An 8307-nucleotide genomic window follows, 5' to 3' on the forward strand; every position below is an offset into this window, starting at 1 on the left:
AAACCTCTAGTAATTGTACTAGTGACACAAAAATTTTAAGCAATGCTGAAAACACTGAATACTTTTCTCCCTTACCTTGCAACTCACCTGAAACATGAGCTTTTGGCCTGTTTTGAATGCCGTTGTGCACCTGCTCATCAGTAATTGCACCCGGCTGTTTCCCTTTGGCTGAGCCTGAGATTCGGCATGGGAGAGTCCCAGAGGAGCCAGGGTGTAGCTGCAAACAAGTTCCTGACAAGTTCCTCTGTAGAAAGTTTATGTTATTTACAAGAAGTGGAGGAGTTTTCCTCTCCTGGTCTTGAGCTGAGCTCAGAGAATGTCACACAGAAAAGTTATGACCAAACTCACCTCCCCATTGCTACTGTGTTTTTGTTCTTGCATTTTTGTGAGGGAAGGTTCTTGTTGTGGGTTTTTTTTTTTTTCCAGTCTCCCAGGGCCTGCCCTTTATCTTCCACAGGAACAGCTGGTACTCTTGCTGAATCTAATTCACCTGGATGTTTTCCATACCTCTGCTCCATAAGCAGTTCCGCTCTGGCAGGTAAGTTCAAGTGCTCTGTCATGCTGACTCCCTGGGGACTAAGCCTTTTCACACAGTGACCCACCCACTAAAATCTTGCTGCCTGGGGAGGATCTGGCTCTTTTTGCCATGAAGAAAAGGGTTTTCCATTCAATGTTCAATGTCAAGGGACAGTAAACATTTCTTCTCCGCCCCCCCTCCCCCCCAAAGGGGAAGAATGATTGTAAAACCACAAAAATGGTTAGGCTTGTTCAAAATAGGAGCAGGAGCAGTACTAACTGAGTTAAGCAACTGAACTCACTGACCTTGGCATCAGAATACTCTCCTATTTGCAAAATCAAGCACCTATGCCTGTGTTTTCTTGTCCTCCAAGGAGGTTTAAATCTAGCATTCTCACATGATAAAATGATTAATTCTTATGATATTATTGTGATATTTTTTGGATTCTCATGGTGTTCCAGTTTATTTTCCATGCTACCATAGTAATCTGTTTTAAAAGGAGAAGAAAAACATAAGTAAGTATTTGTAGTTTTCTTGGCAAAATATCTACACTTTTTAAGTGTAGACTTACAAAAAAAATCTACACTCTAGATAACCTAGAAAGCTTGAAAAAAAATTTAAGACTAAGCTATGACATGATTTTTATAGGTTGGTGAAATAAGCACTGATTTGCAAGGCTTTATGCTAGAAAAATTGATGTGGGCACACTTGGACATTTGGCTGTTTTAGAGGTTGTCCATAAAATATCAAGGGTAAAAAGAACTGGTTTGGGAAAATATGCCAATAATAGACATACTTTGGTGTAGGTAGTACTAATAGCTGAGCTTTATCATTTCACACAATGGCAGAGGAGCAGTTAGAACACTGCACTGAGACTAGGGAGATTTGGGTTCTATTTTCAGCTCTGCTTTGGGCCTGCTGATTGGCTTCTAATTATTCTGCGCCTCAGTTCCCCCATCTGTAAAAAAGCAAGAATGAGACCAACATCCTTTTGTAAACAGTTTTAAATTGTGTTGATGCAGCACACTTTGTTAATAGCAATGATACCTTCTCACACATGCTGTCATTAAAAAAAAGACTGTAAATTCACAAATGTCAGTCAGACTGTGGTAATGTGCGAGCGGCTATGGAGAAAATAACGAAGAGGAGATTCATCATGCCTGCTCCAACACTGCTGTGGAAAATGAGATGTTAACATAGACTCACCTCTGGAGTCAGAATGTTAATGTACGTAGTGAATTAGAGGTGCTGGTCCATGTTCTTGAGGTCTGTCACAGAAATGTCCACTGACGTGGCAGAATCAGCAGAGATCATTGACTGAGCAGATTTGGAACATGAACCACCTTTTCATTTAAGACTGAAAGTGCCCTTTCAAGTGGAAGACCTCTCTTCCTTCAGTTTAAACTTGGGCCAGTACCTGCCCAGTTTGTAGCACAGTAAATCTCCAAAATACTCAGAGGTCAGATGTATTTCTGCAGAACTGAGACCCCAGCCTGCCATCCACTCACCACATGTAGATCTTCGTGTCTGCCTCAAACTGAAATTAACCTGTCTTTTGCATTGATGCAAGCATCTTGCCCAGTGAGCATATTGCAGCATTTTGTGTTAGACAGATGCCTCAGCAGATTCCGGTTACATATTAGGGCTACAGCTTACTCATTACCACAAGGGGGAAGCCAATACTAATATTATAACTTTCTGCATGTATTACCTATGGTTATTGTGGCAAGGTTTTTATCCATTTCAAGGCTGTTACACGTCTCCTCTTTCCTTGTAGCAAACTTGCATTTGATCATATGTCAGAAACTGAAGAACATTATTCCACATTCCCTTTGCTCAATGTTCTGTGAAATGAATTTCATGGATTTGCCTATCTTGTTTGAATGGCAAATACATAAAGCCGAAACAGAAAGTTGGGACAGAACTAAGCCAGTTGCTTTTTTAGTGAATTTGAACAGTCCACATGCAAGTAAGAGGAAGTTTGGTGGGCATGGCGCTTGAAAAAATAAAGATGTTTTCCCTCATTTGGATGAGCATGAGAAATTGAAGACTATTCTAGAAGTCATAGACATTGCTATTTCTAGTAGTTCTTACCCCATAGTAATGACAAATGAATTCAGCAAGTCTTCTAACACTTGTTAGCTTGTTTCACAGTCTACGTGAGCATCTTCTTTATGGATTCATTTATTATGGCAAACCTGGTCTCATTTACTCTGCTGCAAACCAGAGTAACTTCTCTCATTTCAGGAGCTTCATTGAATCACTTATCATGTGGTATGATATCTGTGAGAGTCACCCTTGTTCAAATCACATGCTGAAGGCTTCAACCTGATAGGACGAGATTTGGCGTTACATTTAATTTTGCAGCTGGACGTTGAAAAAAGGTTTTTGTAAAGTTGTGAAAGCAGTGCTATTGCAAACAGGGATTTTTAAAATAGTCTGGGTGTAACACTGAATTCATCAAATTTCTTTGGTTGATGTTTTCCTGGGTTCTACATTGCTGCAAGATATAAATATAGAAGAGTTGCTGTTCAGAAGATTTCTGTAGAGCACTGCTGACATAAGACACTGGTTAGAGATCATAATTCTTAGTGTTTGGAAGTCATGGTTTTTGAGGAACAGCAGAAATGTGAAGTCAGAAGCAGTGCAGAAAATCATGTATGTTGAGGCTTCTTATAAAGACCCCTAGGGTGTTCCCTGCAAGTGCAGGAGAGAAAATTAGGACAAGGTTATGAAAGTCACAGACATAGATTGCAGTCCCAAAGGACATTTGCATAACTGGCTTCTTTGGGTTGTGGTTTTTGTTTTTGTTTTTGTTTTGGTTTTTTGTTTAATATTTAGAAGCGTTTGGGGTATTTTGTTCTCCTCACCACCCCCACCCTCTCCCTTTGCAGCAGTCATACCTTAAAATGCTTTCCTAAAGATCCTGCTGATTTCAGAGAAACTGTCAAGCTTAAATGGGGAAACATAGCCAGAAATATTACTGCTACCCAAGTGGAGAGGCACTCTTCACGAACCTTCATGGTACACTGTTGTTCAGGTATTCCTGAACCTATTCCAACCCAAACCATTCTATGATTCTATTCCTACTACTACTTTTACTTTTTCCTACACTGCTTTTCTTTCGTCTTTCCCTCCAGTGCTGTTTTAGGCCCCAGTCCTGTGTGTATATATGCATGCATTTGACTCTAAGTACATGAGCAGTCACACTGCCTCCAGTGAGAATATTCACATGACTAAAATCATGCACTTGCATATGGGTTTCCTGAATGAAGGGCACAAAAGGAAATGGCCAGGTTAAAAATAATGGGTTGGTTTTGTCCCTGATGTAATGCCTTTGACACTAGTGGAATTATACAGAGCTGAAATGGATCCAGTATGTCCAAAGAACTCTCTCCAGCTCCCTCACCTGCCAGTTTCCATATCTATGTTTATAGAGTAATAAAATTCAGTCCTCCTTTCCCTGTGCTTGGGTGGTTGAGGCTGGGGGGGTGTGGTGTGTGGGGGGGGTGAGAATTCAGATCACTTTGCACCTTCAGGAGCAAAGACAGTATCTCCCAGTTCCCATGTGTCTTTGCCCTGTAGAGATGTTACGCCCATGGAGCTTCACCAGAGCCTGTAATTCCCTGTTGCCTGGTCATTGTCAATGCCACAGAGGGAGGTCGGGGTGGCTAACAACAGAGCAGGTCGTATCTGTTCTGCCGCTTACCTGCTCCTGTTCAATGCTGAGCCGTTCTGTGGCCTTAGCAGGAGCTGCTGATCTTGGAGAGAGAATCCCTCTTGTCTTGGTTGGTGCTTCTAGGGTGCTTCTTTTTGTCTCCTGCACCAGCACTGCTTTATTCTGTGTGGAATGTGCTCCAGAGGAATGCTCACACTGGGAAACACCTGGTATATGAACATTAAAAAAAAAATAATAAAAAAAAGATTTTTAGGCTTAGAAGAAACCCCTCTTAAAAATATTTCTACATCCTTCCTGTGGCTGTCCTGCCCCATGCCCACATGGTGTTTGGGAGTCCCCAGACTGTGCTACTGTGAAGCTCTGACCTGGGACCTGTGTGAGACAGAACTCACACCCACGGCTCAACTGCTGTGCAGTCTAATGTTTCCTCCAGATCACCAAAAGCGTGTGCCCATACCTGCCTGCTCACCCAAATACTCACTAACATGGGATAGATAGACCCCAGAATGTGAAAAGTTAGGGTGTCAGGAGAGGGAGAAAAAAGAACCCACCCCAAAACGTGACGCTGAATAAACAATCTGTAGCATCCAGGGCTCATGACTGCTTTTGACAAGATCTATCTTTAGTTATAATAGTGAGTCACATCATTGTGATCTGACTTTACGGTTAGTTTGAGGTATGAGCCAGGCCATGGAATTGAGAGCAAGAGCATCATGGGATGTAGCTGTAAAATTCCACTACTCGCTACTCTCTAAATCAGGTTTGAAGAGCATTAAGAAACAGGAAGCGTGGGGGTTGGGGGGGAGGTATTTTTTCAGCAGAAAATTATTGCGGCGCACGGTGCATTGTGATGCAGTTCATCAGAGCAGGGAGAATAATAGGGGAGACGTATCAGTGATCGGAGACGCCCATAATAGTCTTAAGCAAAGCACACCTCTCTCTACATCGCTCTGTGTGCAAAGTGTCACGTCTAACCCACCCCACCAGCCACTACAAGCTAATGCAGGATTTTCTTGGATGGTGCTGCGTTGCTTAGCAACATTGCTAGGCAGCATGCTATACATCACGCACCGTGCTGGCTACTATGGTGTGGCAGGGTGGCTGCCAGTTATTTTTCTCTGCTATAAAATATGCATTTTCTGCTCGCCAGCAGACGCGGCACCAAGGAGGTTGAGGGATGCTGCCTCCCAGATGGACATGTGCAGCTCCTGGCAACTGTAATAGGAATCACAAGCAACCCCAGGCTGAGCTGAGCTCCAGGTATATGAAATGTGGGCGTGATTCCCAAGATATAAACACCTGCCATGCCTGAGATGGAATACAGGTTGGCTTTAGCATAAATAAATAAATAATGAGGCAACGAAGGTGATGTGACAGACAGAATAATGCATGTAACCCACACCCCTCCTACACACTTTTTTTCTTTGACTGGCATAAGCACTGGTGTGAGAACTGTGTGTTTGTGTACACAAAAAGAGGGACATTTACTCAACATTCTGCGATAATTCTGAGGCTCATCCATACCACAGCACTGTTGGACGAGACATATCCAACAAACACCAGTAGTGGTTTTTTAGACTGATAAGTGTGATTTCAGTGGAGTCTGCCTGCCAAGCCCCCTCCCCGAAATGATTGCATAACCAGCTGTTGCATGCGCACACACACAAAAAAGAGAAAACCAATCCTATTCTATAAGAAGCTGAGGTGTTATTACAGAAGGCAAACAGCAGAGATCCTGGTCCCCAGAGCTATGGAGAAGATGGCATCTGCAGCTCACTTCAGGTGTGTGGACCCAGAACTAAGAGCTGTCTTGTCTGAGGGCAAAATAGATCCCTGCAAAGGTTCTACACAGGGCAATAGTTCTGAATAGTTCTGAAATCTCTGCACCTAAAATGTTTTGTTTTGTTTTGTTTTGTTTTTTTTTAAATATCATTACTGATACTGTCAGCAGGTGGCTAGAAGGGAGGGGTGCAAAAGAGCTGATAAAAGGCAGCAGATAGTTTCTGGCATCTGAACAATGTGCTTTAATTCTGCACATCAGTGGACAGACTTGTTGTTCGAGCCAAGCAAAGAGGGAAGCAAGAGGGGAAAACCACACTGTCAAAATACACAACGGTCTTGAGATGAACAGCTGCATTACGCTTCATTTACACTTGCAGATATGGCAGCACTGATGAAGTCAGTAAGACTGTGGTTTGTACGACAATTATTATTGAAGGGATCAGGAATTCAGTTTTAGCTTAACCCGTCCTATTGTAGACACATCTTAGGATGTATGGTGGAACCAGAAGAATCAGACTTTTCTACAACAGAGAGGTATGTCTTCACATTACGAATCCTGGAGGAGTATAGTGACTGCAGTTTGATACAGAGACTGTTCTCATGGTGTTCAATGGCATTTGTCCAACAGCAGAACAAAGACAACGACGGAACTTCCATTTCATGTTTGTCACCAAATCGTGGCAGACTGAAGTGAAGTTCAGTGCCCAAGGCTCAGCTTCTCCATCAGGCTCCTCAATCTCTGCACATAAGGCCAATTTAATCCTAGAAGATGTTCAGAATTTGCACTGAGAGTAGTACACGTCCAAAGTATGTATAGACTTTGGAATGAAAACTACTGCTACAGACAAGTAAAATATCATCCCTTTTCTACCTGTGCTTCAGGCACAAGTGTAATCTACCAGCCTGTCCTGCTTCTGCGGCCATTTTTGTTGCATGAAAAAAAAGAAAAATATGATTTGTCTTCTTTTTTTTTGTTGGCTTTTTTTTTTACCCTGAAGGACTTTAATTGGAATGATTGCCCAGTTTCATTGCTAGGTGTTCAGCAAGCTCTTCCTCCCATAAAAAGCTTCAACAAGTACTGACAGCAGTGAAAGTAAAATTTCAGGTGTATGAAAAATCTGCAGAATTTCACCATACATTTGCAAATCTTTTTGCCACTTCATAAAGCCTCTCAGAACTGATCACTTGAACGTGAACAGGGCTGCTCTACTTTTGGTGAATGAAGACCAAACCAAAAAATACACAAGGCCTGTAACTGTGCACATTCACCAATGTCTCAAGGAATTACTTCCCCTTGTTATTCGAGAAGAGGCATGGATTACTCCAGGAGGACAGAAGAATGTCTGTGAGTGGAAGAATGAAGAGGAATGCCAAACGCAGTGCACATCTAAGACAGCCAGGGTACCATGCCTTGTTCCTGTCAACGCAAGGACTTCAAACGAAAAAGGTACTTCTCTATGAGTGCAAATATCATTTATACCTGCTGCAAGACCTCTGCAGAGTCTTAACGATGATCTGTCTCAGCCCTTCCTGAGGGCTGAGAGTCATCACAGCAAAATTTGAAGGATAAATTACACCTTACCACAAACCGGTGCCAAATACACATGCAAGCATCTAAGTCTGTGCAGAAAGCAGAATAGTGTTATGTTGGGCAGGAGTAAAAAAAGAAACAAGCTAATCTCTAATGAAATTGGAAAAGAAAATAGCCAAAGGACTTTTTCTATCCATGAGTTTCATGGTAAATACCACTAAGTTTTTGGTATCATTAATATCTTCTTCTTATTAAGGTGTAGTCCACCTACTTTTCTCTGTGTTTTATGGGCATGCCTCAGCATTTTACAAGTTGGAGGTTGTGCTAGGAGCTGGAAATATTGTATCATCATTTCATTACCACCTGGCTTGAAGAAAGGATCCATTAATCTGGTTTTGTAGGCATCTGCTGTGAGAAAGCATGGGAGGAGGCTGCTACAAACTACTATAGTTACTGGGAAACAGCAACTATTTTTTAAAAGAAAATGCAATATTTCTCTTCTACTTCCTTAAATTTGTCTTCACAGCTTCATATCCCCTCCCCTCCTTTTTCTAGTTATTTGCAAGTAATAATGTTTGTTTGTTTCATGCTACAAGAGGTGCCAGTCTTCTTTTTCTCCAAATGACTCAGGGTCAATGTAATCTGAGAAACAACTCTAACAGGACAAACTTTTCACAGATAAACCCAGAAAAACTAAATCCAGTGCTGGTCTCCTCCAAAAATTATTTGCATGTTTCCCTTTCCTTTTTCTAGTATGTGTGGATAAGTGACAATATGTAGTTATGTTCAGAAGCAAAA

Source organism: Psittacula echo (assembly GCF_963264785.1).
Source record: "Psittacula echo genome assembly, chromosome: 3".
NCBI lineage: Eukaryota > Metazoa > Chordata > Aves > Psittaciformes > Psittacidae > Psittacula > Psittacula echo.